Source organism: Electrophorus electricus, chromosome 17 (genome assembly GCF_041902795.1).
Source record: "Electrophorus electricus isolate QZ-2024a chromosome 17, ASM4190279v1, whole genome shotgun sequence".
Taxonomy (NCBI): domain Eukaryota; kingdom Metazoa; phylum Chordata; class Actinopteri; order Gymnotiformes; family Gymnotidae; genus Electrophorus; species Electrophorus electricus.
The window spans coordinates 19,574,725-19,594,240 of record NC_137513.1 but is presented as its reverse complement, the minus strand read 5'-3'; the positions used below and the strand labels follow the sequence as shown (position 1 = coordinate 19,594,240).

At 49.1% G+C, this 19,516-nt stretch overlaps 1 protein-coding gene across 3 annotated transcripts in view; it reads right to left on the bottom strand.

Annotated features, from left to right (window-relative positions):
* arhgap35a (Rho GTPase activating protein 35a) overlaps positions 1-19,516 on the bottom strand; it is a 55,605-nt gene that overhangs the window by 29,842 nt on the left and 6,247 nt on the right. The window contains exon 2 of one of the 3 annotated variants that reach the window (XM_081700424.1): positions 10,488-10,622. The exons of 1 other annotated variant lie outside the window; for it this stretch is intronic. The gene's annotated coding sequence lies outside the window, so the exon portion shown is untranslated. Of the gene's footprint in view, positions 1-333; positions 442-10,487; positions 10,623-19,516 lie in introns of those variants that run through there. One more of the 3 variants, XM_035533924.2, reaches the window with a different exon arrangement.

Sequence of the window (19,516 nt, the reverse complement as noted above, 5' to 3'; positions counted from 1 at the left end):
TCTTATGGCGGGGGGGGGGTGTGCAGCTCCAGTGACATTACAAATTAAAAGATGTGATTCCATAATCATGTTCATAAGAAGAGAGTCAAAACATTCCCTGGACAGTGTTTCTGAGTGGTGGGGGCAGGGGTACACCCAAAGATCTGCAGCCAAAGCCTGAGCAATCCGGGGCTAGAGAACAGAGCTGGGGCCTGTTTGTAGACAGCAGCTGTCCGAGTGAGCAGAGGGGCTTGCGCAGCCTCCACAGACTGTAATCACTGAACACAAGCATATGGTATCAGAAATCCACACCCCTTTCATGCCCATTCAACCACTTGTTTAGCAAACACACACCAAAATCACTGCTGATAATGAATGCTTCCTTTCAGACAGACGCTGAGAAGACACTCGATTTCCACTGAATCCAGTCAGTCACGGTGGGCGTGTGCAGGGGGAGTCTGTCTGTGGAGACAAGAAGCTCGACGTTGGAAACGTGCCGAGGGGAAACATTCTCAATGGTGCACAGAGACAGGATGGACATATCACACACGCAGCACCTGCGGTGCACGGCGAGGCAACGCGCCCAGGGAGATTCTCCGAGGACACAGCAAGGCTTGGATTTTTGGGCTTCTAACCTGTCCGGGGCAAAATGAACCTCTACCCTGTACCAAATTTACTGCGGTAGTGTTGACCTTGCCAGAGCCGCACAAAATCAAATCAATCCAAAACGCAAGCGCCCGTGTTCTGATACGGAGGTTTAAGGAATGCGTAGCGCTTTACTGGCAAGCTGTAGGTCCGTAACAGACCGGTGAGAAGACCAAGGAGAGATGAGCCTTACTCACACACACCTGCCAAACAGGGTTTTGGAGAGACTCTGGTTGCTGTGTGCTTAGCCAGCGATCAATGAGCACTCACTACAGACCCACACACTCAACAGAACACGGAGAGACACTACAGTTACACACTCCCATCAGTTAGCACAGGGCACAGAAACATACCTCACGGTGAGTGATTATATGAGTGAACAGGGTATAGTGGAACTTAGGGCTCCCCCAATACAAGACACTTCACAAATGCAGAAATGCATCATGGGAAAGGGCATAACTGGAGAGATCTGTCTGAATACCAAATGAAGACTGGAAACAGCTTGATAACAGATTAGTGATGACCCCATAAATCTAACTCATCCCCCCCCCACACACACGTATTCAGGTGGTGACTCAGGCGTCTCTGTCTAGCCCAGACTTGAGCAGTTAAGTGGGTCCCCCAAAGCATCGAGTCATGGCGTGCTCACAAGTTCACAAGCGCATGAGCCAGTTGCTTGGCCGGCAGCAGCTACCTTACAGGCAGGAGTCTGGGTCAGGTGCGTGCATGCACGCACGCACACACACACGCACACACACACACACGCGCACACACACACACACACGCACACACGCACACACGCACACGCACACACGCACACGCACACACACACCTGCTCCACCTCTCCCAGCTGACTGTTTTTATGCCGGTTCTCGATCTTAGTAGCTGGAATTTTAGCAACACATCTCAGAATCAGCATCCCAATGCACCCTCTCTGTAGCGCAGTGCAGGAGCACACACCCACACACCCACACCCACCCACCTGGAAACAGGCCGTGCTGGCTGAACTCTAGCCAGTAAAGCTTCTAAGCAGATTGTTAATTATTCACAATTTGGTTCAAAAGTAACCAGAGCATCATGCAGGACTGAGGCTCATAGTCAGAGCAGCCTGTGTATAAACACACACACACTCAACGACTGTAATAATACTTTAAATTATTTGCTAGCATAATCATCGGTTCAAAGTTAATCTCAGAGTACTGTGTTGTGAAGGCGACTCATATAGCGTCAAATAAACTTTGACCCAACACTCATCTTCCTGACGGTGGCCTCGGTGTAGCCTGAGGAGATGAACACTTCAGTGAGCGTCGAGGTCTCCTCACACGTTCGGACAGACATGAACTCCGCCCAGCCATAGGCAGGCATCGGCACAGCCAGCCAGCCCGGGGGCCGGGGCGGCACTGCTGACCAAGGGGGACTCGTGCTGGGCTAGCACCCAGAAACCACCTGCCCCAGCGGGCCGGAGCGTGAGCTAACGGCATGGCTGGGTCTCCAAGTCTCGACCTCTGGGAACGGACATGGATATGGGCCAAGGGGTCACGCGGTGTGCACTCAGAAACACCATGACGACAAGCCAGATGTGCTGATTTTATTTTTAGCAGTGCGTAAAGGGAGCAAAGACCATGCATGTGCACAGTAGTGCAGGAAACAGCCCTCCAGTTCGCTAAGGTCATGCCAGGTCACGCCAGGTCTCGGGGAGTCTAGAAGGGATCGATCGTACAGACACTTCATAGCCTTTAGGGCTTTACAGCTGCTCCTAAACACACACCTGTGTAACATCAACATGTCCTGTGTGCTGATTAAACAGCAAAGGAGAATAAAACCAACACACGCATCCAAGGAAACGCACTCGTCAGTGCGAGTGACGAGGGCTGCCCTGTGAGCGAGTTTAACTCCAACACACTGGCCACAGGTTTTAGTTCGGTATGTAGAGGTTTGTGTGGCTGTTCAGACTGCATGTCATCTGCACGCGAGAGTGAATGTGTGAGTGTTTTGGAGATAGGGTGTAAGATTAGTTAGCGTTTGCGCCGCTCTACACACTGGACAGCTGTGTCAAGCACTGGTTCCACTCCATCCTGGTCCAGTTGTGTCCCAAGCAAACACATGTCCAGGCGCACGCGTTAAGTGTGTAACGTGTCAGCTCAGCTGTGCTGCATACAGGCCAGGACGACTTCAACAACTCTAATTAAATATCGATACAAACGCACGCTGCATTCATTTCCTGTTAAAAGTGCAATGTGGCGTCCCGTCTAAACAAACGCTGGTACTCGCTGAGGGGGAAAAACCCCCCAACTCTTCCTCCGCCTGACGGCAGAGAGCATCGTTACAGCGCCGAGGAACTAGGCGTGAGTTAGTGGATATCAGCACAGTAACCATAATGTGCTGATAACACCAGTATCCCCAGTGACGTACGGCCGTTATAAAGTGCCGATGGGAGCGTACTGGTCGGCTCGGCGACAGTGGTGGCGTCTGTGCCGGTCAGAGAAGGCAGGGCCCTGGCTCAAGCCTGATGGATGGGCTGTCCTGGCCGTGGTTCTTAGGGAATCAGCACCAATGCGCTACTGAGGCCAGATAGTCGAGCCATCCATTTCTCCTGCCCACCGCCAGCCCGCCAGAGACCTGAACTCCATTAGAGCGTCGCCAGGGTGGGCACTTCTTGCAGGAGGAGATGCCCCATGGCTTAGTGACAGAGTGACAGCGAGGGTGTGTGTGAGTGAGAGAGAGAGAGAGAGAGAGAGAGAGAGAGAGAGACTCCGAGAAAACAGTGATGTTTTAGAGGGTCTTTTTGAGTCTCTCCATGAAGACACCAATTTATCAAACATTCATACCATTAAACTGGAAAGCAACACACACACACACACACACACACACACACACACACACACACACCATTCCCTGTACCCTCCAACAGCTCCTAAAACAAGAGCAAACATCCACTTTAATGTTTAAATCTGACTTCCTGGCATTAAAAGACTGCAGCAGTCAGAGCGGTTGCCATTTTATCAGCAGATGTGAAGGACTTGGCCAGCTAAAGCAGGCACAGAATGGCCAAGGCAGGGAAGACACGCTCTGGCGCTATTGTTTGGTCCCTGAATGTGTTGGAGTGATTACTCCCTAATCTCCTCTAATCTTCACAACCTTCCTTCTATATCGGAGGAAGGAGAACACATTTCCTGCTTCTGTATGTGCTCCTGACCGAAGCTGCGCAGAGAAAGGTCCGGGATCAGGTTCCGCTTGCTCCGTAGACCGGGAGAGACACGGAGAGGCACTCCTCACCGGGAGAGAGAGAGAGCCACAGAGCATGTGGCTCCTGTCTGGTTCAACTCCTCTACACCAGTGAAACATTTCCATGATAGAGGGACTAAATATACCTCCACGGGGAGAGAGTGATGACAGCCCTTAATCCATGTCCAGTGCCATGTGCTCTGATGCCGGCTGCCCGGCTTGCCTATGCCAATGTCCGGCACCTCCTGACACCACACAGATCAACTCTGTGACCTGCACGCTCCCGCACACACGCTGCTTCACTGAACCCTTCTGATCCGTCTGGCTGAAGTCTGCCACAACCACGCTAGCACACACACACACACACACACACACACACAAACTCTCCCACAATCACACATCATGCTTGGACAAGCATAAATCATTTGCAAATAGGCAGGTGTAGACTCAAATGCACATTAAATCAGACACCCATTCTCTCATTCTCTACCTCTCTCTCAAACTTTCTTACACACACATACCCCCCCCCCCACACACACACCCACACAAACACACCCAACACAATGAGCAGCAATTATGAGATAGCGCCATTTCTTCCTCCAGGACCAAACAGCCCCCTGCCAGCTGTCAGCTCGGTTTCTAGCGACACAGATTAACGATCTAATTGGAGGGTTAATTGGGCCGGCAGTGCTGGTGTAAGGGTGCGTTTACACCGTGGACCAAGCCCAAGTGCCCAGGGGCCACAAAACCTTGAAACAGTAATGGAAAAAGATTAAGACTCATCCACAATATGCTCCTTAATAGGGCTACAACTAATCAAAGTCATTGATAACATCAATAATAAAAACTGTTGGCCACGGTTTTCTTTATTGATTAGTTAGGCTTCTGCATAGCTGGCTGTTTTACAGAGAGGAGAAAGCATTTGGAAGCTGGCAGATACCAGACCTGCATACAGGATGCAACATTTAAGTTAAAGCATTGGAGAAAGACACAGACAGAAGGCAGATCTGACTACAGCAGCAGGAGACAGATGCAGTTTCTCAAGATGAAAAACGTTAGAACAAATAACCACCGAAGAAGAAAACCCTATAACTACGTAAAACTTGGAGAACGACGGGATGCAAAAGTTTCCAGTGTGAATCAAGGCTCTTACTCTGGGCTTGTGAGAAAACAATCCCAGCACTTTGCAGGGAGTTTCTGTTACTGCGACGGGTACAACTTCCCAAACCTCTCCAACCTACTTAGTGAGGACCGTGACAAACGGTGGAAGGCCAACAAGACCAGAGATGTTTTACCACATTCGGTTTATTCCAGCAGTCATTATGACAGACACAGTGTTTGGAATAACTGTGATTTGCAAAACACGGATGGAGACGTAAAGCCAAGCTTTTGTGAGATGCACACAAGAAAAAGGCTTGACCACAAACACACAGCGCGTCTCTCTGACAGATGGTCTCTACACATATTCTACACGTATGCCATACCATATGCTCAAGTGTTGACAGTGAGTGTAAACAGGCACAACACACACACACACACATACACACGCACGCATGGTCATGATACCAATTAAATACATCAGATTTCCCCTCTAGGCTATGGGGAAATTGCTCATGCACTGCTAAATTCAAGGACCAATTAAATGAATAAATAAATAAGTAAAGATATAAAGATAAATTGACAGGAATGTTGCCTGTGTGTGTGTTAAAGACAGAGAGGAGTCATGTGTGACACTGTGTAAAAGCTGTTGACTGGTCATCATTATCGGCACCACTATAACAAAGTCCAACTAAAGTGTGACTGTTTGACCCTCCACGTGACCGTCAAGACCAGTCAACATGACTGTTCGACCCTCCATGTGACCGTCAGGACCAGCCACGTGACTGTTCGACCCTCCACACGGCCGTCAAGACCAGCCATGTGACTGTTTGACCCTCCATGTGACCATCAAGACCAGCCACGTGACCGGTCGACCAGCCACGTGACCGGTCGACCAGCCACGTGACCGTCAAGACCAGCCATGTGACTGTTCGACCCTCCACGTGACCATCAAGACCAGCCACGTGACTGTTTCACACTCCATGTGACCATCAAGACCAGCCACGTGACCGGTCGACCAGCCACGTGACCGGTCGACCCTCCACGTGACCGTCAAGACCAGCCATGTGACTGTTCGACCCTCCACGTGACTGTCCAAGACCAGCCACGCGACTGTTTGACACTCCACGTGACCGTCATGACCCTCCCTGGCCGCTTGTTAACACCACACCTGCCATGTACCTGCTCTCTCCATACACACTTCCTGAGGTCTACCAGAGCCAAAGCTGCCTGATTGTACACCACCTGCCCCGTGTTCTCCCACCACCGGGACTCTGACATGGGCGTAACTGTTATGCTGTTATGAGTACATCAGGCACTCTGGTGTGGCTGAAGTCGTGTGTGTGCACGCGCGCACACGTGTATTTGTGCGAGCGTGCGTGTGTCAGTGCTACGGGTGGTCTGAGAGCAATTTGGAAGCCATAATCCCCCACCAGCAAATAGCAGCCCTGTAGCGAGGAACTGACCAATGATGAAGGGTTAGCAGACGGCCAACAGATGCACGCACCTTTTTCTTTTAAAAAAAAAAAAAAAGGTTCTTGGATTCAAGTCATTCATGACCTACATGGAACACATTACATGTTTTTGTAGTCAAGTTATAAAAACCCAAAATCAAAGGTAACAGCATTTTTTTTTCACATCAAATTTGAGAGAATCCAATGTTGAACATTATCGTAAAGGTAAAGAATCCTCCAGAAGTTTTTAAATGTACCGTTTTGCTAACCAGGTGAATCCATGTGTCCTGACCTACACTCTCCACTAACAGTCTTACCACTGGTACACACCAACGGCTTTGTCCTGTCGAAGCGTGTCACATCTGATCTGTTTATCTGTCTTTCATGTTCTTAAGTCACGCGCGTACTTGGAGAGAAGTATGGGTGTCCTCGCGTTTGTCTGGAAGGATAAGGCATCCAGCACCTAGCAGGACAGATGACAGTGTCCATGGAGAATTTATCCCATGTTTTTGGGAGCCCGTGGCGATTTCTGCAATGCTTAAGAAATAAGCGTTTTTCTTCTGGTCCACCGTGTTTGTCACTGAGATGGCAGGAGTTTTATCTTCTGTGGGTTTTCACTCATCCTTCCCTGTCAATCACAGGTTCTCCTGTAGTCATTTCAGGACTCAATTTTCCCTTTATTCAGACTCTTCAAAGTTAATCTTACATTTTACGTCCTCCGTTACAGTCTGGGCATAAGCCCCGTTACGTTTAGTGGGTTTACCAAAAAAAATCACCACATAGCTCTGAAATTCCTGACAGCAACATTGATTGAAATATTCCGCTCAGCTAGTCAGCAGTTTTAGGGTAGTACCTGAATTCTCAAAACTAGGACGATAAGATTTAATTTGACTTAGTTCACTTTCGTGTGTGTAAAGTGCTTTAAAATGGTGGTGAAGCTTTTTCACAGGTTTCCTTTGAAATAACAAACACACCAGTAACAAATTCGTCTGTTCCAAGGCGACACAGCGAAGACTCTTTTCAGGCCGACGACACATCCTGCTTTGTGCGGCTAGCCGCTTCATGCAAGTTTAATCACGTAACGCATCGGTGAGGAGGCAGCGTGAGACGCATGTCAACGCACTGCCCCGCCCCCCGCTGCAGCTGGCCACACCCACCATGCCACATGCGAGCGAGACAGTCTGCATTGTAGCTGGTTAAAAAAATAAACAAACAGTCATAAAAACCACACTGGAAGAATCAGGTGGCAGGTAGACAGTGACACTGTGATGAAGAGACATTTAGAAGATATGATCAAATTCCAAACGTCCCCGTACTAGATGAGCCTGAGGATTTGGGGAACAATCATATAGAGAGGCTAAAATCTCAGAATCTCCTTCCACAATGCAGCAAGGGACTGGCAGGTGGAGTAGAAAGGGTGTGAGTGCCCACTTGGCAGGCAGGCAGGCAGGCACGCACGCACACACACTGCAGGTACTGTTCTCACATTCTGGCATGCCATAGAACACAGGTGGTACTCAGATACAGCTCAGCACAACTCGCTTGAAAGTTGGGGCCTCAAGAAGCACAAACCCAGAGGTCTCCAATTCCAGAGCTCAATACAAATCTCCCATCCTGCAACACCTCTTAGTGAACGTATGCCGTAGGTAGTATGTGTCATGGATATCCAAATCACATTCCCTCAGGTCCAGGAACTACAAATGTTCAACCTCCTTTTATCCAGGAGTCAGATTTTTATGACAAAGTATACGATTACTAACATTAATTGTTCAATTAACTGCTGGTGAGTACAGAACTCTGGCTCGTAGAAGACAGACGCAGGCAGGCGTTACGCTGCAGAACTCCATCACGTCAATCACGTGTGCTGAGAGCCAGACACACCAGAGCAGATAAAAACACCCTTAAACTGTTAAGAAAAGGATTGGGATTTATATGGCTGGTATTTTTATTGGGAGGCGTCATGCATGTTGGACCCTGACACTGAGGAGAGATAACACTATACCGTATACCAATGTACCACGGCCAAACAAACCCAGGACTAGCTAGCTGCCTCCATTCTGGATTCTTTTTTGCCTTAAATCCAGTCTACAGAGGCTTCTGAAAACCACTTTAGACAGGAGAATAAGGAATGTGCCGTTCTGTTCTGATGCAGGTACAGCTGGGTCAGAACCGAAGCGCTCAGGCTGCTGGTGCACCGAACGCTACTCGACTCACTACAGCTCGTTAAACTCGTCGTCTAACGAGCGCAAAGCCGTCCGAGTTAAATGTGAATGTGTGTGCTGTAACAGGGAAAACGTTACAGTCTGCAGGGGTGTGGGGTCCCCGCACTGGGCTGCCAGAGCGGTGATAATGTGATGATTTAACGGAGTGAGTTGAGAGGTCTTTTGGTTCAGCTCAGCACCAGTGACTTTCTAATGGGCCTTGGCTACTAAATCTGCATTATGAAGAGTGCGAACATGTCCGGAGGCGACTCCTGCTCCTCGGAGTTTTCACCTGCGGTTTAATAACACACGGGCGCTTAGGACACACACGACCTCTGACGCACAGGGGGAGAGACACACAGATGCTAAATCACTCAATGTCAACACACAAGAGCTGAAAAGGGAGAGAGGGAGAGAGGGAGAGAGTCCTCCAAGAGAGACAAAGACTCTGAGGAGGAACAGCAAAAGATACAACTGAAAACATCTGAACTTGCCACACTGTCAATTAAAGATAATGACTTTTTTCTTGTTGCCACAGTAACCAGCTCGTACTGCAGAGCCAGATAGCTGCAGAGATTTAGTTTTTCTTGTTAATTTTCTGGAGTGTGTGAATCATGTACTGGTGTTTTTTTTTTCTCCAGTATACATTACGAGTTTTTTTTTTTTTTGTCAAAATAAGTTGCCCAAGGAAATTAGTGAGAGAAAGCACGTGTGCGTGTGCGCATTTGTGTGTGTATGTGCACGTGTGCGCGTGTGTGTGGCAGACAGTCGGACTGCACCCTATGGCAGTCCTTTCGGTGCAGTACCAGAACTGGGTCCAATCCCCAACCAATCAGCTCACCCCTAGCACAGCCCAGCACTAGCAAGACTGGAACAGAAACAGCACGACTTTAATAAAAAACGACACTGCAGTGATTCTTGTGATGATCCAGAACTTGATATGTGACTGCAGAATAAAACGCAGCATTCAGGCCAACTGAGGCTCCACCGAACAAGACCAGAACACCACCCAAACACCACCTGTCCAAGAAGAGAACACCACCAGAATACCACTCGTCCAAGAGCAGAGCAGCACGTGTCCAATATCAGAACCGCCTGATTTGCAGCAGGTGTCTGGAAACTGCCACAACTCTCCTGTCCACTGCAGAAGATGCAGCCCAGATCCTGCCAAGCGGAACCACAGATATGCAGCATTGATGGGGACATGCGTGTCTTCACCGAGAGGACCCTAGTGGGACGTTACATGAGGTTTCCTATAAGGGAGACGTTTAACCTGAGAGCAGCGAGGTGTGTAGCAGTGCAGATGCTGAGTGAGTGAGTGAGAGAGAGAGAGAAAGAGACTATGTTGTTCTCAGTGGCCAGTGCTACGAGGCAACTGATCTCATTACAACTTTTGTGCTCTCGGGTTGCGAATGACGTAAAGATGAACCGCAACATGCACCTGGTCTTTGTGACCATGGCAAGACCCTGCGGGACCCTGTCTTGGCCTCATTTTCAACCCTTTATTCCGACATCGTCCAGACAGAAGCGTGTAAACACAGAAGTGTGCCGTCAATTAGTCTGCATTCTTCCTGTGTTGTCCATCTGTGGCAGCCACCTCCGTCCCAGACAGACATCGATCGTCATGGGCGATTTGAGGGGATTACGCCGACGCTTGCCTGCCACAGGGTGGGCTCGAGTGATCGGAGGGGAGCAGAGGCAGACCACACGACAACTTCTAGATTTTTCTTCAGATGAAGGAAAACGACCCCTGAAGCTCTCTTTAGAGTCACGCAGGCAAGCCGTGTGTGATGTCCTTGAGCAGGTTGTCATGGCGCCCACCATCTCTGACAGGAAGTTGGGGGAGGGGAGGGGGAGGCAGGAAGGAGAAAAATAAAGGACAGACCTTCTCGCTGGATGCTTTCTGGAGTGCAGACGCTGTGGGTGGAGCAGGTGGAGGCCCGAGTGCTCGTCCAGCCATTACTACACCTGAGCAATTACAAGGAGTGCTTTGGACATGCCTGGTCAAAAAACGAGAAGACTGGAGCAAATGGGGAGAACATTAGAGGGCGAGGAGAAGAAAAGGCATCGACCTCAGCGATCCCATCCACAAACAAACAAACAAACCAGCTCATGTTATTTCAGCTACGTATATGCATGCAGCTAACCCCCGACCGAGGTGACCCCCGAACGAGGCGACCCCCGAACGAGGCGACCCCTGACTTAACCTCAGCAAAAAAGTTTTAATTATTTTCTATTCATTTTCTCCAATGCATTTGAGTTGTGTTTAGTAATAGGGATTGTAAATATGAATACATATTACTCCAACTGAAATGATCAATAGGCTCCACATTTAAGAAGGCTTCGTCAATAACCAGCGTCTGAGTGGACTTCGTCTGCCTTCATGTCTTATTACTTCCTGTTTATGGGAGATTATTTATGCACTTGGAACTGTTTCTACAACACAGTAATGAACGTCAGTTAATGGTTTTTAACATTCAAAAAGAGGTCTGGTTACTCAAACACTACCCGTCCTGTCCGCTTTGGAAAGGTGGTGTGTGATGTCATTCAGGTTTCCCAGTTCACTCTGGGAGTTTCCCAGTACACTTCAAATTAACTATACTGCAGTTCTTTGTTTTCAGGCACCATTGTGAAAGCTTACTGGAACGAACGCTTACTGGAGGAAGTGTGGTAGCTCTGCGTAGCTATAAATAAGACCTGCATCTGCAGCACTTCTACCAAACCTGAGGCATTACACGGCTCTTATAGAGCCGTGTGCAGGGGGAGAACACGCCCTGATGTTCAAAGACGCAAGCAAGTTTCGTCCTTACACCAAAATCAATTCTCACACGGCTAAAACAGCATTACAGGCATTCACCAGAGGACAAGGGTTTCTTTTGACTTAAAAGATCATTCAGAAAAGATTTCCGACAGCTTCTTCATTCAAGAAAGAGCGAAGGAATTCAGAAGCATTTAGTAACGTGCAGAACACATTGGGGCTGTTTCAGTCGGCTATGAGTAGGATTCCGTGCAAACTCCAACTAGGAAAGATGAGGAGTCTTCTCCGCTCTCTGCCTCTCTGCTTCCGTTTTTCCCCTCTGCCACTATGGATCTGGCGTCACGCAGCCCCTGTGGGAGTGGCGCTCCGTGTGCTCGTTATTCCGGCACCTGGGCTACACTCCGCCTGTGCCGTCGGGGCGACTCACGGGACGCCATCTTTCATGAAGTTGGGAAATGCCAGCCGCAGCGCGAGCGCGCATGTGCATGTGTGTGTGCGGGACAGACACACCTCACGCCCGTGCAGATGGGCTAACTTATCTGTGTGTTCCATCATGGCCACAGGCTCTTGCAGGGAGAGAAAAGGGGTTGATCGGATCTAAATGGACCTGCCCAAGCACAAACAAACAAAGAGTCGCTCAGAGGAAAACACGCACACACACCCCAGCTATGGAAGGCAGCAACAGCTGGCTACACACACACACACACACACACACACACACACACACACACACCCAAAAGAGCTGAATCTGACTGCAGTAACACTCTCATTCATCAACCACAGCACGTCTGGCTGACAGCACCTTCTCACACACACACACACAGCTAAATAATGTATTGCAGAGAAAGTGTGTGTGTGTGTGTGTGTGTGACTCTCTCAATGAGTGAAAGAACACTGAATATTCATTCATTTGTGAATCTGGTGAGAAAGATAAGGGTTTTTTCCCTTTCAGTAATGTGTGCGCGAGTGTCAGACAGGCAGAGGGGCTTCAGTCAGACCACAGGGAGTGTGACGTCTGGAGCTACACACACATTAGCAGGGGATTAAAATTGCACTGGGCCTGACACAAGACACAGCACATCAGTGCCGTGTACACGCCACGCTAGTAGTTGATCAACCATCACTTTACTCCTGGTTTAGTATGTGCAGCCACACACACACGTGCACACACCCACACACGTGTGCACACCACACAAACACCCACACACTTCTCTCTCCATTCTCTGTAGTACTTTGTCAACCAGTTGTTACTCATTACCACAAAGTCTCTCTTCCTCATCATTACCATCATCATCCTCTCTTGATAGCATGGCCCGTGCTATGACTGACGGAGGCAAAACGCAGATTCATCCCAGCATCCTTCTACCGAGGAGTAGGGGGTGATGGGAGAGAGAGCGGGACTGAAACACAGGGATTAGACGAGATTAGAGCGAGATGCAGGGATTACAGTCTGGCGCGGCCCACAGCAGAGCTTGTGGGATTCCAACATCATCAGTGCTGTCAACAGCTCTCAGTGCAGACAATAAGACTTGTTGGCCACTGTAAGCAAGTGTTGATATAATCCAGGGGATGATGGGATACACACAGGCAGGACTGAGGGAGACCACGGGAGGCTCTTCTACTCCAGACATGTGACTCTGGAGGGTCACGTTACGGCTGACCTCACGCCCCCAGACGCCTGTACCCATGCAGGGCAGGTAGGGTTGCACAGACTGTCCTCTCAAAGTTTCTCTCAAGGCCACACACACACACACACACACACACACACACACACACACACACTCGGCAATCCAGTTAATATATATTAACCTGAAGAGTGGACAGAGAAGGTCCCGTTACGTAAACATGGTGTTGCAATGCCGGTTGGAGTTCAGGGTTGCACGAGAGCAGACTGAAGAACACATGAGTGAACACAGAAATCGTGACGAGAAGAGAACAGAAACATCGAGATCTAGCCGTTCTAGCCACAGTGCTAAGACACACCTTCCAGACTCAGACAGACAAAACGCACATCCAGTCCATGACTCCCAACACGGCGAACCACTCACAGGCCAAACAAAACGGCCCGCGCCGCCCTGGAGTCCAGCCAGACGGCTCAACCGATTCGGCACCGCCTTCAGTCACGTGGGGGCGGAGAACGAGAGAGAGAAAGATGGAAAGAAAGAGGGAGAAAAGAAAACGAGAGGACAGGTGAGAGGGGCATTAAAAGATCTGTTACGTAAACATTTTGTGCAAGGGAGACCAGGAGCAGACTGACATCTGAAATGAATCTGGACTACTTACAATCTAATCTACAGCGGTTTATGGATTAGAAGAAGGATTATGAAGACTGGCAACAGACATTACACTGACACCTAGTGGCCTGGATGTTTCAGAGATTCTGTACTATTTACCATGCATTTGCTATTTATGACCTTCACTTTATAAAAAATACAAAAAATAAAAATTACTTTCAGAAATTGTCTGTACAACATTATGCTGGTAAAATGACTGACTTTTAAATTTAACACATATGACGCTTTTTAAGGTGCCAAAGCTCTGATTGGAGTACTCAATGTTCACACATGCCAAAAGAGTGCCGTCTGATGTTGACGTAACCATGACACCAAGGTCAAAGGGGTAGTTTTTGCAATTACCCTAAAACAGTCAAATCGATCGCCAAATGCCTGGGCTCTAAATTTCCCTACTTTCGTTTTGCTCTGGAGACACCAGACTAACGCAGCACATGAGAAATTCACACGACAAAATCACGACGCCCCTTCCTCAAACAATGTCAGGTTGTTAAGGAATCTCAAACTCACATCTGGGTTTTGTGACACTGTATGGCCACACCGCTTATAGACACAAATAAAGGTTTATCCCACAGCTAATATAGCAGCTAGTACATCTATGGTAAGTGAAAGAAATGTGCAAATTAGTGTTTTTATGCCAAACTATTTCTTTAAGGAACAGAATGTCAGCATTAACTTGAGGGTATTTACTATCCTGAACAAACTGGTCCTTTTTAAACACAGTGCCCAAAGGTAATTGGAGAACTGAAATTTGCAGATTTACTGCTTGGTTGCAAATCCCTTGCGAGTGATTGCGGTCTGAAGTTTGCAGCCCACTGGCATTGACTGGCATCGGCCTTGTCCTAGGTGGAGCCGTGCCCCAGCTGGAACTGTGCCAGGTTCAGCTGCCTTCACGTTTGCGACTTGGCTTTGCGCTTCTCTGACCTTCTGCTTGTTGGCTTTGAAAATGTCCCCTAGGTGCCTCCGTTCTAGGGCCTGGGCCCAGGGTAAGATGGAGTGCCATCCACTGAGTTCCAGGTTACCCGCCTGGGTCCGAGCTCCTTTAGTCTCCACACACTGGTTCAGGCCGATCTCACCATCACTGTTCCAGAATTTTACAGAATTTATTTAAACCTGCAGTTGAACCTCATAGCAAGTGCACCATGGTCCCCCCAGCTCCAAAAGAACTAAAACGCCATCAGTGTGCATCTATGTACACTCGACACGTTATGTAACGTTTTACAGGATTACATGGGACAGTTTGTTACAAAGGGTCATCAGTCAAATGAATGATGTGACGCACTTCATGTGAATCATGTGTAACGCTACAGTTTGCCTTGAAATATTGAAATAATGTGACAGCATCAAAAGACTAAAAATCAAGCAGACGAATCCTTCAAAAACACAAGCGCCCACAAGCCTCTGGCGCAAGGCCGCGATGTACACGGGCCGGACCGGAGCGTCATTACCATGCACACGAGCACTCAGAGCTGAACACGCATCCAGGGGTCTCAGAGGTGGAACATTTCCACACACACACACACACACACACACACACACACACCCACCCACCCTCCCCCCACACACACCAAATGCAACCTGGCAGGAACACGCTGTCTGGGTCATGCATATGCTCAGGCAGAGGGAGGGCAGCTTGCAGAAACACAGGAATGTGGCTCCAAGTGAAGCCGTCCAGAGAAAGAGTTCGTCTACAGGAAACACCCCGTCATGGGCGCAGGGGGCAGGGGTGGAGATGAGAAACACAGTAGATGGAGAAAACAAATGTGAACTAATGCAGGTTAAAAAGAATGCACACATTTCATCCTGATGGATTTAACGTTACACAGTAATGCTTCAGGACAGAGCAGTGGCTATCTGACTAACGACCAGAGGAAGACATGTTACTAATGATTTTTTAAAATGGATTCTGTGCTCCCTGTTTGTCCAGTGGCACCTCTAGTAAATACCCTGAGTCTCTAATGGCCGAGGCTTGAATCTGGACGTGGGGACGTAAATACAAGAGGCTTATCTGAAGGACACGAGAGTCTTGAGGGACTCAGAAGACTGAGAAAGGCTGACAACAAACAAGAAATATGGATTGAAATTTCTCAAGGGGGGAAAAAGTTGTTTTCCTGCCCTGCTGCCAAAAACTGCGTCTACGTTCCGAATCACAGCAACGGCAAGCAGCTTCCATTCCTGTATAAAATCACACCCAAAAGTGTCATTTTTTCATCACACCCCAAAAGTGTCATTTTTATTCACACTGCCCTCTACCTCACCTGTAAGGCACCTCCCACACGAAAGCTCCACAAGGCCCCGCCCACACGAAACCCCGACAAGTTGCACACGCAGATTACCATTTTCCCAGCTGCTCACGTGAAGTCCGATCCCACACGTGGGGCCGTTGGGATGGCGTCTAAGCGTTTGACTTCATTATCTGAGCCTCAGTCTGGGGTCTGTAGATTATGGCTAATTAAGAGGATTACCATGGCTTAAAACCCCACAATGAAAACGAGTAAGAGCTTCTTCTACCGACCTGCTGAAACGCGCTGCCTCGCCGCTACGTACGAGCGAAACTGCGTCTCCTGACAGCTTTCACACCAGACGCACAGCACCTCACATAGCAGCTTGCGACGTTAGCCCTGCATTAACGTCTCTTGTCCTGCACCAGGCCCTGGCGAGGATGCCAAGACACCAAGATCCCGTCGACGAGATCCGTGCACAGAGGGTCATCACGCTAATGTGCACCGGTACGTGTGCCGCACTCAGGCCGGACCGGTTCGGCACAAAATGACTCCCTGCAACGTTTTAGCTGGTAATTAAACAGTTCCTGAGTACGAGGCACAGATGACACACAGGACTAAGGCAAGGCGAGTCGATCGGGGGTGAACTGACTTTGTGAGGCCTTGTGCTACATGCTGGATTTGAGAAGGAATCTTAAGAAAACCTCTCTGATTCCATTTCTTCTCCACCTGATCATGCAGCGGTGGTCACCGCACACTGGTGGGCGACAGTGCGGCTGTCACGGTTACAGGCGGTTTGGGCTCTGCCCGTTTGGAAATGCAGGCAGGATTCACGCAGGGTTTGGCTGCCCGCTGACCTGCCAGTGAACGGACCGCCCCGTGGCTGTTCCCGAGCTCGTTGGCCCTGTTTGCCGACATTGTGACGCGCAGAACGCACAATGGCTTTGCCCGATATGAAAACAAATCTCACTGGCTAAGGTTTTCAGCCACTCTTTCAGAGGAGCCATACGGGTGTTAAAAAAAAACCCTACGGATATAAAAAAAAATTAAAGGAGATGAAAGAGAGAGAGAGAGAGAGAGAGAGGGGAAAAAGGCAGAGAGAGAGAGAGAGAGAGAGAGAGAAAGCAAACATGAGCTCTAATCATTCTGCATGTTCACGCATAAGGGATTATGTGAATTTGTCAGACTCACTGGATGGACTACTAACACATTCGGTCAACCTGAACCCCAATCAGAGAGGCCGCCGCACACAGCCCGCTGCCCAGGGGGAGCCTGCCCCACCAGAGCCTTACAGCTCCAGTGAGATGATTTATGATCATCAAAGCCTTCGAAAATGTCAGCAAAACGTAAGCATTCTGGCTCTTTGTGCAGGCCATGATCTTCGATGAGCTGGCGGAGTTAAAGGTTAAAGGTTCGCCTCGCTGGTCACCCTGTGCAACATCGACCCACACAGCTCTGCTGAGCTTGCCGAGCGGCGGCACTGATCTGCAGAGGTGGGGAGGGTGTCGTATACGGGCTGATGAGAACAACAAACACAACAACGTGTCGAACTGAACAACTCGCTCAGAGTGTGGCAGGGGGGTGGTGATTCTCATGATGAAGTCAGACTGTAGGAACACTCTGGAGTGACACCAGTGGTGGTAGTAGCTCGCCCCCACCTGAATGGCTCGCTCACAAAGACGCCCCTCAAGATCTGCATGAAGTTAGATAGTCACAGCTCAGCCCCAAGTGCTGACTTCATCTGAGCACCAATCAGAGCACAGGGGAGGGAACAGTGAACACAAGACTAGAGTAAACACTGCTGGTGCCATGCCTCCCCTCCAGAAGAAAAAAATCTGACATTGATGCGTAGCTGTGTATGTATGTGTGTCTGTGTGTGTGTAACCTGACAATGTTTTTTGTGATCTCTCTCTCTCTCTCTCTCTCTCTCTCTCTCTCTCTCTCTCTCTCTCTCTCTCTCTCTCTCTTTCTCTCTCGTTTGTGTCCTGTGCTTTAGACAGCTCCCTCCTTGGTGTCTCTCAGTCTGGTGTGTTCTGGATTCCTCTGCAAACTGCAGGTAAATGGCACAAAGCTCATAGACCTGTTAGGAAGACCAGAATACAGAACCAGAGAAAACTCAGCTGCACGGCCCAAGCTGAGAGCAGGCCCCGCCCTCTTGCCCAAACACAAACACAAAGGACCCATCAACTGTCGAGAGAGCCACTGAGACCCAAAGCCAACCCCGAGGAGAAGGCTGGATGTACTGCGCAGAGCACCAGGGTTGTTTCCTGCTGTTGGTCCCTAATGGAGGAGTGCAGGCCCAGAGAGGACACACATCCCCCAGCCTTGGTAGAGGATCCGTACAGCCAGAGACACACAAGGCATGCACTATGGGACATGGCAGGAAGTGTGAGAGATTAGACTGTCTGTGTGTGTGTGTGTGTGTGTGTGTGTGTGTGTGTGTGTGAGAGAGAGAGAGAGAGAGAGAGAGAGAGAGAATCCTTGCTTAATGGAGAAACTAGCTAGCCATGATCATAAGAATGCTATATTCAGGCTGCAGGCTGTGGTATGGCAGCAGGAGCCCCAGCCTAAAACACACAGCATGGAAGACCAAACCAACCGAGCGCGGATGCCTCCAGCAGCGATACCGGACAGGCAGCATTCCTGCACTAACATGCGCTTTGTTTTCTCTTGACAAGGTTCCTGTGAGCCTGCACTATAATCATCACAAACACACAGGAGATGGGTTTATATCGGGAAATGGACGGAACCTTCCACAACCTGAAACTGTTGTTAAAAGACCCTAATATTTCTGTACAGTGTCTGAGAACACACTTCCACCCTCTTGAATCATGAACCTGTCTGAGAACACACCTCCACCCTCTTGAATCATGAAGCCACATCTGAGAACACACCTCCACCTTCTTGAATCATGAAGCTGTCTGAGAACACACCTCCACCCTCTTGAATCATGAAGCTGTTTGAGAACACACCTCCACCCTCTTGAATCATGAAGCTGTCTGAGAACACACCTCCACCCTCTTGAATCATGAAGCCACATCTGAGAACACACCTCCACCTTCTTGAATCACGAAGCTGTCCGAGAACACACCTCCACCCTCTTGAATCATGAAGCTGTCTGAGAACACACCTCCACCCTCTTGAGCGGTTTTTAACACACCATGCGCTTTGAGGTCCTTTAAACGAAGGATCATAAGGTCTCCTGTTTCAAGATTAAACCTTTGACTGGTAGGCTGTAACCCTTCTGAAATCATACCCTAGAAAACACCACGTATACTTTTCTAAATCGTTTGGGGTCAGCTGCTCGTGCACTCTCATATCTGGAAGGCGCCAACAAAACATTCCCGCCATTTTGTTTATTTTTATTTCCTCGTAGCGCTCCTGTCCTGAGGAGGCAGACAGGTCACCCAAACATCTGCTCAAAACCCCCACAAACCAAAACAAAGGACGCACTGTATCCGGAGAGTGTCACTGGGCAGGATACGACCCAGCGAGAAGGGGCACCTTCCAGCCAGATTTCAGCGATAACATTTTAGCAGCTAATGGAGGTGGAACTACATAAACAGGAATGCATTTCCTCTTGTGATGAGCCGTGTGGGAAGAAATGGAACGCGAAAAGGGAAAGAAAAAAACATGTCCCTTT